The sequence below is a fragment of the Lissotriton vulgaris genome, chromosome 6 (assembly GCF_964263255.1).
Source record: "Lissotriton vulgaris chromosome 6, aLisVul1.2, whole genome shotgun sequence".
Lineage (NCBI taxonomy): Eukaryota > Metazoa > Chordata > Amphibia > Caudata > Salamandridae > Lissotriton > Lissotriton vulgaris.
In genome coordinates this window covers 549,341,572-549,358,790 of record NC_141694.1, presented here as the reverse complement: position 1 = coordinate 549,358,790, position 17,219 = coordinate 549,341,572, and positions in this window count along the sequence as shown.

Sequence of the window (17,219 nt, the reverse complement as noted above, 5' to 3'; positions counted from 1 at the left end):
GGGGTTGCTTCCGCGGGCGTTCCCCCCCCGCAGTTGCCCAATACCAAGGTAATCCCAGCCACGCTTTCTCGTTACCTTACTTGAGTCCCGATCAGTGTTCCTTGCTGGGGGAAGGAAAGACACTCCTTCCTTAAACCTCAAAGGTACCACAAAAACTCTGCCGGGTTAGATCTGAGGATGGGGGGGGGGAACGCCAACGGAGAGGAAGCAGCCCTTAGAGGCTATCAGGTCCTCTTCCCTTGCGTGCCCTCCTCCTCACTCTTCAGCCTGGACTCCAGCTCACTTTAGTTCTCAAGGCACCTCCCTCAGCTCCTCTCTCACCAACACCTATGACCACACAAAATGGCTGACCAACATTCCGTCTTTTATAGACTGACCACCAAAAGTCCAGCAGGGTCCAGAAGGTTCTAGAAGGTCTCTATTCTATCCTATGGGTCTTTCTCCAGGGATGGCAGTTATGGCAGTTAATGGCCACCATTTTAGATACCTCCTAGTTTTCAGTCAGGAAGGACACCTAGGCCAAGAGGTAAAGGACCATGAGGGCAAAGAACACCTAACCCCTAGGACAACACCGCAAAAATTCAGTGGACATAAAAAATCAAGGGTTTTGAGGGGCAAAAAGGGGACAAAATAAATAATTAATTAGGAGGGACTACCAAAAGGCTGACAGGTCTAACAGAGGGCATACACTCTGACGTGAGTGGGCTACACTGTACTGTCCAGGCGTTGTCGTCCACAGTGACCTCTGCCCTTCAACAGGCACATACTCCCATTCCTGCTCCAGTGCCTTTATCCACCCCCCAGTCAGTGGATGATAGTGACCAGGGTTCCCATGCATCACAGTCACGATACAGCACAAGAAGCACCCAGCAGAAACAACCCAAGCGGGCCCGCCTGCAGACACCAACCCCACAGAAGAGTAGAGCCACTCCAGAATGCAAAGGCAAGAGCCCGTCAGGGAAGAGCAAGGCCGAAAAAGCAATGAAGCAGACATCAGGCTCACATGCCTCAGCGGTATCAAAGCTAAGCACTCTCTTGTTCCTAAAACTTCACGCAGAGCTAGGCGTGCAGTGTCTATGCCCTCTAAGAAGGTGTTGTATGGCAAGGGTACACCTAGGAAGGGCTCAGGGCCACATTCCCCCGCCACATAAACTGCAATTCCAAGCCCAGTGAAGGAGGGCACTGTAGGGTCTACCCCTGGCAAACATCGAAGGAGGGCACTGTAGGGGCTACCCCTGGTAAACAGGCGAAGGAGGGCACTGTAGGGGGGCACCTGGCAAACAGGGGAAGGAGGGCACTGTAGGGGGGACACCTGGCAAACAGGGGAAGGTGGTCCAGTGGCGTAGCCAGACAAAGCATTCCGTAGGATCCAGCGCGTCACCAGAGGGAGTGCCAGTGTCTTCACCTGATGCAGGTCTATTGGTGTGTGTGCCTCTTGTGTCATCGCCAGTTCCCATTGACCCCAGTACAGGAAGGCATTTCAAATTCCCAAGAAGTGGAAATGCACCCCTCAAACCTCTCCCACCCACACTGTGTCACAGGTCTGCATGACTCCACCTCCATGTGCCACTACACCACCTGGTCCAAATAGCCCTCCAGCTTGCCAAGCCACTGATAGCCCTACATTACCTGGGCCTCTCCCACCCCAGTCAAGTGGTCCTGCTGTCCCCGATACACAGCCAGCTCCAAGTCCGCCTGACAGCCAAGAGTGAGTGGTAGTCCCCCTCACACCCCTGTCTCTCATACAGGTGTGCTAGTCCTGCCCATTGTTTACCACCTGGGTGTGTTGCTGGCCATGGACAAACACAGTCACTGTGCAGCCTCTCATGTACTGATTCTGCACTTTGCCATGCCCACTGGCCTTGTCATTAACTACTGTTCTGCCCTTGCCTGTGCAGCTTCTCATGTCCTGACTCTGCACTTTGCCATGCCCACTGGCCTTGTCATTCACTGCTGGTCTGACCTTGCCTGTGCAGCTTCTCATGTCATGACTCTAGACTTTACCATGTCCACTGGCCTTGTCATTCACTGCTGCTTTGCCCTTGCCTGTGCAGCCTCTCATGTACTTGCTGTGCCCCCTGCCATGGACACTGGCCCTGTTGCTCTGCTGTATTGTACTCTCTCTTGTGCAGCCTCTTATGTACTTGCTGTGCCACCTGCCATGGACACTGGCCCTGGTGCTCTGCTGTATTAGAGTATCCCCTGTGTAGCCTCTCATGTACTTGCTGTGCCCGCTGCCATGGACAGTTGCCTACCTGTTTGGAGTTTGCCTGTGCAGATTATCTTGCATATGATCACAATTTTGTGCCTTTCTCTTGTCTACTGTTGTTCTACTGTCACATCTGTGTAATATGTGAATAAAGACAGTTACTGCTGTTGTCTGTTTTGTCAGTGTCCTTTCTGATTATATTTATTTTGGTGTGTGCATTTAGTTGAATGTGCCCTATGCTCTATATGTCACTTCAACATTGCCAAGCTCTTAGCCCGCATCACATTATTCAACAGGGGTGGCAGGGTCTTCAGTCCATTCTGACACTGATACTTGTGTTATCTGTGATGTATTTTACTGTCATGCAGTTCTCTTTTTCATGGTTTGCTATTGTTGGCTACATTGTTCAGATGTCAGGTTGGGGTACACTGCCAGCACAGGGTGTGATGCTGTGCACAGGTTTGCATGCAGGCTGGGCAATGTCATCATGTATGTGTGTTATTCCTTTATGTGTGCCCAGCTGTGTATGTGTATGGTCATCTTGTGTTGGCCTTTAATCCTGCTCCCATAGCCTACATGAGGTATGTGCTCTTGGGTAGTCAAGATGTGTGCAGTGTGAAGGGTATGACTTTGTAGTGGGTGTGGATGTGTGTGTGTCCCTGGATTGTGAAAGACACACATGTGTCACCCAGGAGTTGTGTGCCTGTTGTTTGGTTTGTTCAGCCCTGTGGATGTGATTGTGTGGACATGCATGAGTTGTCTGTTTTGTACTGTGCAGTGTGTTGGTGTAACTGTGCTGTTCTGTTTGACTCCTACTTGTTTTTCTGTCAATTATGAGTGTGCAGAGTGTGTGACTTGCACATCAGTGATGTGTTTGTTTGATCATCCATGTGTCTTGATAGTGTTTGTGTAGACTGTGCAGCCATGCTGCTCCACACTGCCATTGTGGTTGTATTTCTCATGCATTGCAGGCACATGGTGCCTTTTATCCTCCTGTATGGCATGGTGTGTGTGGTGTAATGCAATCCCCTATGTGTGCCACTTATGCCTTCCCATTGTGAATCTGCACTCCCTCTATTTGAGTATGGTACACCCCTTACATGTCGACTACTGATATGCAAGACAGTTCACTTTGATGTCAGCTCTCCCCTTGGTTTACATGTGTGTGTGCCTCACCATCACTTCATTTGTGACACTGTGCTTTGTGGTGTGGTTCTTGGGCCAAGTGTGATGTTCCACTTTGGACATTGCCCCAATAGATTATGTGTGATGTGCTGGTGCTAATAATCAGTGAGGATTGCTCATGTGCACTTCAACTGTGTGTGCTGCCCAATGCTCTGGTCAAGATGGTTCTGCTCTTGTATCCCAGAGTTGGAAGTATGTGTGTTGGCTGTCGTATTGCTTCACTTCCTGGGTGTGCTGTTGTGTTTGTGCTGTGCTGATTTGTGTTGTGTGTGTTGAGGTTGTGTCAGTCATGTCTGTGTGTGACTGTTCTGCTTGGTGTGCAAACACTGCTTGTTGTGCATACAGTGCTGTGTATGTGTGGCCTTGGCATTGCCTGATGTGCACCCCCTGATGTCCTGTAGTATTTGTTCATTTTTGATTTCATGTGCATTTGTAGTTGGTTTCATGTGGCAGTGTAGTTCTGTGATGGTGCACTTCTTGTGTGATTTGTTGTATGCTGTGTGTGTTTTGTTCCTGAGTGATGAGGTTGTGCACTCCTGTTCTGTCTGTGCTCCCATTGCATTTCAACAGTTTTGCTGACAGGGTATGTCTATTTCTGATGGGGTTCTGTGTGTGTTTCTGTAGTGTTTTGTGTTTGTGTGTTGTTTTTGGGCAGACATCTGTTCAGGCATCCCTGTGGCTACACCCAGGGTGTGTGTTTGTTTCTGTTTGTATGTACTGGCAAGTATTGGCTGCCTTCAGTGTGTGTGGCACTGGTGTTGTGTGTTCCTGTGCAGCCACTCCTGCAGGCTGTCTCCCTGGTTGTTTGTTGTGTGGTGTAGGGTGTGGATTGAGCTTGCTTGTTGCTGTGCTTGTTGCTTGTTGCTGTGCATGGGGATGCACAGGATAGGCACCTGGCCTGTGCCTTCATGGGGTGTGTTAATGTGTTAATGTGTGATGGGGGGAGGTGTGTCCCTGGGGGGTTTGTCCAATGCCCATGCCTTGGACTGGCCCTGCCTTTTGCGCATGTACTGACCACTGCAGTGACATGACTGGGATGTTGTTGCAAGTTTGCGGTCGATGTGTGTCCAGGATACAGTGGGGTGAATTGGTGGCAGGTGGGTCATGTGTGGGTGCCCTTGTGGATGTGTTGATGCCCCCAGCAGAGTGTCCATTGTGGATTTGGACCCTGTGTGAGCCCCTGTGTTGTATTTGTGTAGTTGCGTACCTGCGGCGGCGTCCACGGCGGCCCATGAGATGATAGTGCTGTAGCATGTACAGCACCGGGAACACGTGTAGGGCAGGGTCCATGACGGTCGTGACCGGGTGGAGAGGACCGGGACTGTGGTATCCCGCTCCGCTGTCTAGTTTCCGCCATCTCGGGTTGGACAGTGTCTCCGCTGTGGTGCGTCTGCTTGTTTGGGTCATCCTAATTTGTGGAGGGGGCTGATATCATTCCGCACGGCGGAGAGTCTCCATTGGCTCCCACCGTCGTGGTGGCGGACGCACTTTGATCGCGGTACGCGTCGCTCCACGGCGGGTGGGAATTGACCTATGTTTTGTAATACTAATATGGCGGATGTGTTTTCCGCTACTCGTGGGCGGAAAAGGGCGTTTTTCCTCCCGCCAGCAACGCAGTGGCATACTATTGGGCCCCTTAGTTTAGTATCCAGCACCTACCCCAATTAAATACAGACTAGAGTAGGAATAGTAATTAAATTAGGTTTAGTGTTCAGCACCTAGCCCAATTAAATACTGACTGGAGGGGGAATAGGAAATTAATTAAGTTTAGTGTCCAGCACCTACCCCAATTAAATATAGACTAAAGTTGTAATAGTAATTAAAATACGTTTCGTGTCCAGCACCTACCCCAATTAAATATACACTGGAGTGGGAATATTAATTAAAATATAGTGTCCAACACCTACCCCAATTAGATACTGACTGGATTGGGAACAGTACATTAATTACCTTTAGTTTCCAGCACCTACTACAGTTAAATACAGACTGGAGTGGGAATAGTAATTACATTAGGTTTATTGTCCAGCACTTACCCAAATTAAATACTGAGTGAAGTAGGAATAGTAATGAAATTAAGTTTAGTGTCCAGCACCTACCCAATTAAATACAGACTGGAGTAGGAACAGTAAGTAAATTAGGTTTAATGTCCAGCACCTACCCCAATTAAATATAGCCTGGAGTGGGAATAGTAATTAAAATGTGTTTAGTGTCCAGTACCTACTCAAATTAAATACTGACTGGAGTGGGAATAGTACATTAATTAAGTTTAGTGTCCAGCACCAATTCCAATTAAATACAGGCTGGAGTGTGAATAGTACATTAATTAAGTGTAGTGTTCAGCATCTACCCCAATTAAATATTGACTGGACTAGGAATAGTAAAATAATTAAGTTTAGTGTCCAGCACCTACCCATATTAAATAGTGACTGGAGTGGGAATAGTAAGGTAATTAAGTTTAGTGTCCAGCACCTACCCCAATTAAATACAGACTGGAGTGGGAATAGTAAATTAATTAAATTTAGAGTACGACACCTACCCCAATGAAATAGTGACTTGAGGGGGAATAGTACATTAATTAAGTTTAGTGTCCAGCACCAACTCCAAATAAATACAGACTGGAGTGGGAATAGTAAATTATTAAGTTTAGTGTCTAGCACCTACCCCTATTAAATTAGGACTGGAGTGGGAATAGCAAATTAATTAAGTTTAATGTCCAGCACATACCCCAATTAAACACTCACTACAGTGGGAATTGTAAAATAAGTTGTTTTAATGTTAATTAAGTATTGGATATTTATTTTGAGTGGAGTAGTAAGCATACTTTAGGTGAGTAGTTTTAAAAGATAGGAAAAAAATATTATTATAGTAAAAATTAGTATAAACTTATTAATCATGTTTACATTAAAAAAAACTTATTATATATATATATTTTTTACAACGTAATCTATGCATTTTATGAGAAACAATTTATTGCAAAATATTTCATTATATACATTACATGTAATAGCACTTAAAAGGTCGACCAACAATTACAATTCTCATTTTTATTACTATTTTTCATTATTTAAAAAAATAAAATGACAGATAAATGCTAAATGTTATTTTTTATTAAACATTAAAAAAATAAACACAAAACATATATATACAGGAGAGTATATTTATTACAGAAAGAATACAGTTTACCAATATGTATATTTTAACAAGTAAATATTAAACAAATAATTTCACCAATAAAAATCATTGTATTTCATATATGTTTATATGTTAGAAATATAGCATGATGCATATGAATATTTGTATGCACATTTTGGACATTACTATATATTTAAAACAAGTGCTAAATATTGTTTGATATTTCTAACATTTTTTCAACTGTTACAAATTTTGGTAAGTATTTATTAACATTATATTGAAAATATTTGTACACTATATTTGAGATACAAATAACATAGTTTAAGTTTGTAATACAAACAATACATTTTCATTATAAATATTAATATTAAAATATTAATATAAATAATTATTACATTTAATAACAGTTGTACATTTTATTTACAAATTAGATATTTTTTAAGAAAATACAAAATTAATATAATGTTTCAGTAACTGTTGTTTTACATATATACATTGTAATACTTATAATATTAAACATTATTAATTCATTATATTTATTATTGGTTGTTTACATATTATAAAAACAGATAAATATAAATAAATCAGGTACATGTTATAGTATTTTATTAGAATGTAATAGTCATTTTTAAACCATTGTATTATATTTAAAAAAAAAGTTAAGCTATTTATTTATATGTATATAGATGCCATCTTTGTTTGGGGCTTTAATTTAGTAAACTCTTGCTGTTGCTTTGGGTCATTTGGGAAGAAAGAAGCTTTCGGTTGGGAGCTGCTTTATGTCTGAGAAGGTATGAGTAATTTTCTTAAATATTATACTGATTTAAGTGTATTTTGAAGGTAGTAATGCTCTAATTATTGTGCGTTGAGTTATGTTTAAGAAGTTATGGTGTGTTTAGTGTTTTATTTCTTTATTAATGATTAACGTTGTGTTCCGTATTTGTGGCCTAATTAGATTTTTTCCATTTAAGTCGTTTGTATGTTACTATTGTGTGAATAATGTTTGTAATCATGTTATTAGGTGTAATATCTGAATATTTGTTTGTGTGGGAATGTTTGTTTTTGGTTTCTGGGTTTTAGAAAGAAGAAGTTTGGAGTTAAGGAACTTTGCGATTTTTTTTAAAGGAAGTGTGTATTTGTTATATCAACTAATAATTAGGTAATATGTCCTGAATATTTTAGTTTTCATGGAGCGGATCTTATTTTTAAACTATTTTTCAGGTTTTTTTATGGTTACTGGATAGTTGATTTATAAATGGAGGATTACTTTTTTGATACAGTTGTATTTATACATTTTATTAGGGTTACTTTTTAATATCTATGGATTGTGAACTACCTGGATTACTTTGGAAGATGTGACAATTTCGTATTACACCTATGGGAATGTTAAGTGTTTTTAAATTCTTTACTTGTGTGAGGGAAATGTTTTTAATTTAATTGCAGTGGCTGTTTATTTGCTTTACTGTTTAATTAATTTGTCTATATATATGTATATATTCATTTCTAAGAAATATTAGACAAGTTAATTAATTTCAAGATTAAAAAAATGCACTGTTTTATTCTAATAATTTTATTCTTCAGCATAGTATATTTACATTGTTTGTATGTTTTAGAGTAGAGTTTTGGCTATCATATTTATGTATTCTAGGCCTCTTGTGGAAGGGTATAACTGAACTTGCTGTTGGAGATACTGATACATTTGATTAGTTTGTCTAGATAGTTTTGATTTTAATTGGATGACAGATTGCTGCATTCTGAGTTCTTGGAAGCGTTGTTCTTTTTGTATGGCAAGTAATAGCTTATGTAGGGTACGTGTGCTTTGTCCTGTAGAAGACAGGAAGGCATTATGCCAACCCTCAACTGCGTTATTTGTTTTAGCTCCTTGGTCAAGTATAGTTAGGTACACATTCCACCAAAGAATTTAAAAGTTTGGTTGTCGCCTATGGCCTGAACTATGTAATCTCCCCACCCAGGTAACCTCAAAATAGTCTAGGAGGGGGAGATAATTTTTGTTAATTTTTTGGGTAAAAAGGACTTTCAATTCAAAGGTTATAATGCTCAGCCATATCTGTTACTGGTACATAGGCCAGGGCAATTAGATTTTTAATTTGGTATGCAAAGGTAATATTTGTTGCATATTCCACACTAAGGGGTCTATTAGGATGGCGGGTGGTGGCACCACCGCGGCGCTGGCGGTGAGGAAAAATGCATTTTACCACCCGCGAGCAGCGGACCTCACGCCCGCCAAATTAGTATGGCCAAACATAGCCCATTTTCAGTCCACTGTGGTGCGACGCAAACCACCATCAAAGTGTGCCCGCTACCGCAGCGGTGTGAGCCAATGCAGACTCACCACCGTGCGGAACGACGTCCACCTCATTCTACACATTAGGATGCCTCAAACAACTAGTCGTACCGCAGAGGAGAAACCGCCCAATCAGAGACGACTGAAGCTCGACAGCGGAGCTCGAAACCAGAGTCCCGGTCCACACCACCCGGACATGACCGCAATGGACCCAGCCCTAAAAAAAATTCCAGTGCTGTACCTGATACATCACTGATACTCCTGGACTGCCGCGGACGCTGCTGCAGGTACGAAATAACACAACCACAACACACAACTCATGGGGTGATACAGGGTCAAAATCTACATCAGACACCCTGGTGGGGACAGGAACACATCCAGAAGTGTACCCACTCATGACCCACCTGCCACCAAGTCACCCCTCCGCATCCAGAACACACATTTTCTGCGATCATGCATAAATGTCCAGGTCACGTCACCGCAACGGTGAAGACAAGGGAACACATGCGCACAATGCAAAAGGCAGGGCCAGCCAAAGGCATGGGCAGGGCACAACAACCACAGGGCCACACCGCCACCCTCCACACACTAGCCCCCCCAAAGGGACTTTCCATGTGCCCCTAATGTGCAACCCCACGTACAACAACAAGCCAGGTCAATCCACACCCTGCACCACACACAAAACAACCAGGTAGACAGTCACAGCAGGAGTGGCTGCAGAGGAACACACAGCACAGAAGCAAAGGCCCAGGGCAACACACATACCACAACAACACCTCACTCATGGCAAGAAAACTGAGTACACGCACTAAATGAACACACACAGATACAAGGAACAACCATCCTACTGGACACAAGCCTGCCAAGTCACACAGACATACCCCACACTGACACACAGACACATACACAGACCACATGCCACCAGAAATGGAGCACAACAATCAGGTAAGCCAAAGTGAGGTGCACCCAAATGGATGGCCATGGAGACACCCACCAAGAATGTATACATCACATGCAAGACAAGGAATATAGAACAACACCGTCAGCCCATCAAAGCACACATGGCTGGCACTGTGAGTGACGTCAAACCACAGACAGCTCAGTGCAACAACCCAGGGAGACAGCAAGGAAACCCATGTATAGGCACAAGGATGAAAGAAAAACACTGAAGTCAAACTGTGAAAAGCCACACATTTGTATATAACCACTTCACAGGAGTATGCCAGCAGCACAAGACACAGGACCCATTGACACACTCCATGACTGTCACACACTAGTAGGAACCTATACACATACCCCCCTCACACCAGCAGCACACAACATCAGTGTCAAACCCACTGAAGGGTGGCAATATTTTCCAGTCAATACACAGACAAACAACTGCACTCCCCGGGGGTAACCACAAACATCACACACACAAGGATGCCGGAACACATTTCTGCACAAAAACAACAGACAAACACATAACGCAACAGAAACACATACAGAACCCCAACAACAACAGACATGCCATGTGCAGCTAAACTGTGGAAAGGCAATGGGAGCACAGATATAACAGGAGTGCACAACCTCATCAGTCATGAACAATGCCCAGACAACATACCACAACATAGACAAGAAGTGCACCATCACAGAAAAACACAGCCACATCAAACAAACAACAGATGCACAGGCAGAAAAATCACATAGCAAACACAGCAGGACATCAGGGGATGCACATCAGGCAATGAAAAGGCAACATACGCCAACATCACTGCACACAGAAAAAGCAGTGTGTGCCCACCAAGCATACCAGCCCCACACAGATATGAGTGACATAATATTAACCCACACAACACCAATTAGCACAGCACAAAGACAACACCACACCCAGGAAGTGAAGCAGTTCCACTGCAACCACACATACATCCAACACAACACCAACAGATGCACAAGTTTGGGACAGGATGGAGGAAACTCCCTGACCAGAGGACTGCACAGCACACACAGTTGAAGTGCAGATGAGCAACCATGACTGACATACAGCACAAGACCATCCCATATAATCTATTAGGGAAATGTCCTGAGTGACACAGTGCTCCTGGCCAAAGAACTGCACCACAAAGCACAGTGTCACAAATTAAGTGATGGGGAGGCACACATATGTAAACCAAGGGAACAGCTGACATCTAAGTGAAGTGGTCTGTATGTCAGTACAGGTCATGACAAGAGAGTACCATACACAGATAGAGAGAGTGCAGACTCACAATGGGTAGGCATCTGAAGCACAGATAGGGGATGGAATGGCACCACACACAACATGCCATACTGGAGGAAAAAAGGCACCATGTCACAGCAATGCATGAGAAAACACAACCACAATGACAGTGTGAAGCAGCACGTCTTCACAGTCTCCAGAAACAGTATCAAGACACATGGATGATCAACAAAACACAACACTGATTTGTCAGTCACACACATACTCACAAGGGACAAAAACAAAAATGTAGGAGTCAGCCAGAACTGCAAGAACACACCAACACACTGCACAGTGCACAACATACTACTGACACATGTGTGGAATTTTAGTTTGCGAGCTAAACATCATCTGCGCCAGCTTGTCACCCACGTACGAAGTACACGGCAGCCATTTTAGGTATCATGGTCTCCCTGTCCGCGATCAATCGCCAGCGCGCCCCTCTGACCCAGCAAGCAACCTCCGCGCACCCTGGCTCCCCCTCCCTCCCTCTCATGAGCATAACCCTTCTGCATGACCCTGTCCTTGGGAGTCACGCCTGCGCCTGACCAGCACCTCCTCTCCTCCCATGAATGCCCCTCTGTTGATGAACCTTCCCTCCACGCTCAATTGTCCACGCGGCATGAATACCACTCCTTTGATGACCTCTTACCCCGTGTCCGACTGTCCACACAGGTCCGAGGCCATTGCCTAAGCTGGGAGATACCATTTACTGCCCCTCATTGTATGCAATCGCCCCTCTTCAAAGGACACACTGTTGATCAGGGCCTCCCCACCCCCTGGGATATGATCAGGCGCGCACATCCTAAGACTTGGCGAAACACTCAGCTGCGTGATGACCCCCTCCTCTTATCAGCAGGTTGAGGACCTCTATTGTGAAGGTATATGGGGGTGGGATTGACACGAGGATTATGGGGATGTCTTTTTCCTTACTTCACAATGTTCTGATTGTAATAAAGAAAGGTCACATGCCATAAACCAGTGTATAAGAGGCCAGGCCTCCGAGAGGCTGTTAGAGCACCTCGAGACGATACCTTGTTGTCCGATCTGATGTGTTCTGTTCCGTCGGAATAAAACTTCTGTTTCCTGCTTTCTGGTCTCCGGCGCCTGCCTCATTGCTTGGTAAATTGAATGGTACAAAGGCGGTTAGCGCCGGGCAAATCTTGGAAAAGGTCATAGCCCTACCTTTTTTCTACACATGTGCATACAACCACATCCACATACACAGTGCTGAACAATCCAAACAACAGGCACTGAACTCCTGGATGACACATGTGTGTAGTTGACAATGCAGGGGCACACAAACATCGACACTCCCGACAAAGTAATCCCCTTCAAACTGCACACTTCTTGACCACCCAAGAGCACACATTGAAAGTAAGCCATGGGACTATGATGACTGGCCATCACAAGATGACCACACACATACACCACTGGGCACACATAAAGGAAATATAGACATACATGATGACCCTGGCCAGGCTGTCTGCAATCCTGTGGGCAGAATCCCAATCAGTGCTGGCAGTGCCCCCAACCTGACATGTGTACAATATAGCCAACATGAACAAGTTAAGAAAATGACAACAGCATACCATTTAAAATTGATAGCATTGCCCCCACAAGTATCAGGTTCGGGAAGAACTGAGGTCCCTGTCACACCTGTAAAAAAGACATTGGCCATACTGAAGTGGCACACAGAGCATGTGGCACAGTAAACCATATACACACAAAATAACTTTATTCAGTAAGGACACTGACAAAACAGACAACAGGAGCAACTGTCTTTATTCACATAATGCACAGATAGGCACCAAGAGTCTAGAACAGCAAGGCACAAAATGCAGAGTATGTCCATTAGAAGCTGCACAGGCAAGGGCAAAACAGCAAGGCCAGTGACCAGTCCTGGTTGCAGAGTATGTCCTTGAGAAGCTGCACAGGCAAGGGCAAAACAGCAAGGCCAGTGGCCAGTCCAGGGTACAGACTATGTCCATGTGAAGCTGCACCGGGAATAGTTGAACACAGCAAGAGCAACAAGGCCAGTGGTCAAAATGAAGTGCAGAGTATGTCCATGAGAAGCTGCACAGGTAAGGGCAAAACAAAAGTGAATGACAAGGCCAGTGGCCAGGGCAAAGTGCAGAGTGAGTACATGAGAAGCTGCAAGGGCAAAACAGCAAGGCCAGTGGCCAGTCCAGTGTGCAGAGTATGTCTATGATAAGCTACACAGGCAAGGGGCACCCAGCAGTGAAGGACAAGGCCAATGGGCAGGGCAAAGTACAGAGTATGTCCATGAGAAGCTGCACAGGCAAGGGGCACACAGCAGTGAAGTACAAGGCCAGTGTCCAGGGCAAAGTGCAGAGTGAGGACATGAGACGCTGCACAGCAAGGGGCACACAGCGGTGAAGGACAAGGCCAGTGGGCAGGGTAAAGTGCAGAGTATGTCCATGAGACGCTGCACAGGCAAGGGCAAAACAGCAGTGAATGACAAGGCCAGTGGCCAGGGCAAAGTGCAGAGTGAGTATATGAGAAGCTGCACAGACAAGGGCAAAACAGCAAGGCCAGTGGCCAGTCCAGGGTGCAAGTATGTCCATGAGAAGCTGCACAGGCAAGGGGCACCCAGCAGTGAAGGAGAAGGCCAGTGTCCAGGGCAAAGTGCAGAAGGAGGACACGAGAAGCTGCACAGGCAAGGGGCACAAAACAGTGAAGGACAAGGCAAGTGGGCAGGGCAAAGTGCAGAGTATGTCCATGAGAAGCTGCACATGCAAGGAGCACAAAGCGGTGAAGGACACCGTCAGTGGGCAGGACAAAGTGCTGAGTATGTCCATGAGAAGCTGCACAGGCAAGGCCAAAACAGCAGTGAATGACAAGACCAGTGGCCAGAGCAAAGTGCAGAGTGAGTACATGCGAAGCTGCACAGACAAGGGCAGTGGCCAATCTAGGGTGCAGAGTATGTCCATGAGAAGCTGCACAGGCAAGGGGCACACAGCAGTGAAGGAGAAGGCCAGTGTCCAGGGCAAAGTGCAGAAGGAGGACACGAGGAGCTGCACAGGCAAGGGGCACAAAACAGTGAAGGACAAGGCAAGTGGGCAGGGCAAAGTGCAGAGTATGTCCATGAGAAGCTGCACATGCAAGGAGCACAAAGCGGTGAAGGACACCGTCAGTGGGCAGGACAAAGTGCTGAGTATGTCCATGAGAAGCTGCACAGGCAAGGCCAAAACAGCAGTGAATGACAAGACCAGTGGCCAGAGCAAAGTGCAGAGTGAGTACATGCGAAGCTGCACAGACAAGGGCAGTGGCCAATCTAGGGTGCAGAGTATGTCCATGAGAAGCTGCACAGGCAAGGGGCACACAGCAGTGAAGGACAAGGCCAGTGGGCAGGGCAAAGTGCAGAGTGAGGACATGAGAAGCTGCACAGGCATTGGGCACACTACAGTGAAGAACAAGGCCAGTGGGCAGGGTAAAGTGCAGAATGAGTAAATGTCAAACTGCACAGGGAATGTGTGTGACTGCACCTTTCCATGGTCAGCAACACAGTCAGGGGGTAACAATGTGCAGTACAGGACCACCTGTGTGAGAGACAGGTGTGTGAGGGTGACTACCACTCTGACTTGGCTGTCAGGCAGACTAGGAGCTTGCTGTGTGTTGGGGACAGTCGGAGCACTAGACAAATGAGACAGCGTCCCAGCTGAGGTAGAGCTATCAGTGGCTTGGCAAGCCGGGGGGCTGCTTGGACTAGGTGCTGTAGTGGAACATGAAGGTGAAGCCATGCTGACATGGGACACAGTGTGACTGGGAGATTGTGAAGGTGAGCCTTTCCACTTCTTGGGGATTCTAAATAGCTTCCTTGACTTGGGATCAATTGGAAGAGGTGTGGATACAACAGGCACACTCACCACCAAACGTGCATCAGATGCAGACGCTCGCACTCCCTCTAGGGATGCGCTGGATCCAGCGGAATGCTTCACCTGGCTTCAACTGTGTCCCTTCATCTCCTGTTTACTAGGTGTTATACCTTTAGTGCCCTCCTTCCCCTGCTTCACTGGGCTTGGAATGGGGGTCAAGGTCGAGGGTGAATCTGCCTTGGATCCCTTCTTAGGTGTATTCTTGGCATGCACCGGCTTCTCGTGGGCACAGAAACTGTATGCTTCTCTTTGCGAGATGCTTTAGGGACAGGAGAGTCCTTGACTCAGGATGCCTCTGAGACATGTGAGCCTGAGGTCTGCTTCTTTGCTTTTTGGCCCTTGGTGTTGCCTGATGGGCTTTTGTCTCCGCGCTGTGGGTGGCTTTTGTCTTCTGTGGGGATGTTAACTGCGGCCGGGCACGCTTGGGTTGTTGCTGCTGTGTGCTTCATGTGCTGTATTGTGACTTTGAGGTCTGTGGAGCGTAGTCACTATCGTCAGATGTGGCCACTGCAAGGGGGGTGGAGAAAGGGATCGAAGCTGGACCGTGAGTATGTGTCTGTTGAAGGGCTGCCGTCACTGTGGAGAACAAAGACTGGACAGTCTGGTGCAGCCCACCCACATCTGAATGTATGCCCTCCATGAAAGCAACCACCTGTGTCAATTTGTTGTTGTGGTCAATGAAGGCATTGAGGAGAGCTGTCTGGCCTACACACAGTTGGCAAAAAAGGTTCACAGACTCAGAACTGACGATAGCGGGCTGACAGGGGCAGGGGCTGGGGCAGTGCTGCCCAGGGTGAAGGATACTAGGATACTCTTCCCCTCTTACTGGGGCAAACACGGGCTGCACCAGAGGAAGCGGTTGGGAGGGTGGGAACTGGCTGCTGTGTGGTGGAAGATTATGCAGAGTCCCCGTTCCCTGTGCCCGCCAACATGGATGCATTGCCGCTGGCATCAGAAGACGTGAAACTTTGCGTCTCAGGCTGAGATTCCTCCATCAGACTCCTGTCCCTCTCCGAGGCACTGGTGACATCTGTGTCACTGGGCTCCTGTGCAGCTGTGGTGCTTGTTTTACACCATTGGTGTCTGTCTCCTGTCTCTCCGTGACCACAGGAGATGCTGCATGAGAGAGAGATGAAGGGTCAGTTCAGTGGCAGCAACATAACCAACATATGCAAGCAAAGCATTAAAATCAATGACTAAATCTACATGTTGCACACCACCCTGTGCAATCACATTGTGCTAACTCACTATATTGACTAAAAGAGTGTATGGAAACTGGAAATTCAGGCATACATGAGCCATGATGTGACCACACAGCACTACACCATGCTGGTGGCTTCGTTCAACCAGACACACAAATAGATCTGAGCACACCTACGAAATTGATCGGGGCACACTAGTTGTTGCCACTGACAGCCTTGGATGGAGCAGGAGTGGATAACACAGACACAGACTACAACATGACTTTCCACAATTTCCATAAGCCCATGTCACCCACCATGTTGTACTCTGGTGCACATTGGTGTCAGATGTCTAAGTCTCCCAAATATGAGTCCAGGCAATCGACGAAGGCCACACTCAGATCGGGCACACTGCTGTTCCCTCCCATGGTATTCCACAGACTACCCCAATGCAGGCGATACCTGAAGACCGCGGCTCAAAATGGAATGGGAATGCACAGTACTGAAATTACCTTAGTAAGTACAGGTAGGGCAAATGCATTCCACACCTGCACCCAGCACTGCAGCCACTTACAAGCCACTGCATAACACCACCAACATCACATAGCCCAGCGCTGGCACATGCTCTGTACACATGCAGCCACTCCCAGCCAAAGTCACCCGTCCCAGTATACTCACCCCAGGCTTGCTGCTGATGCTCCTTCAAACATGCATCCAGCTCAGGCTGTGTCACGGCCAACTTGCGGCCTGTGAGTGGTGTCATGCTGCACTCTGCCAGCCACCCAGTGCAAGGAAGCAGCCCCACGGTCATGTCTGCCACATTCTTTGCCAGCTGGCTGATGTCGTCCCACCTCTTGTGGCAGTGGATGCGCTGTCGGTTTGAGACACCGAGAGCTCGCACCTTCGCCACAATGGCCCTCCACATGGCCTTACGCTGGTGTACCTTGAGCTGCAGGCATGGGAGACAAGAGGGGGAAAGGATCAGTGACACAGGGTTATGCACCTACATCGCTCAGTACAGTCTCAGTACAGTAGCTTGATACAAACTCATCCCAAATCCACAGATATGTCT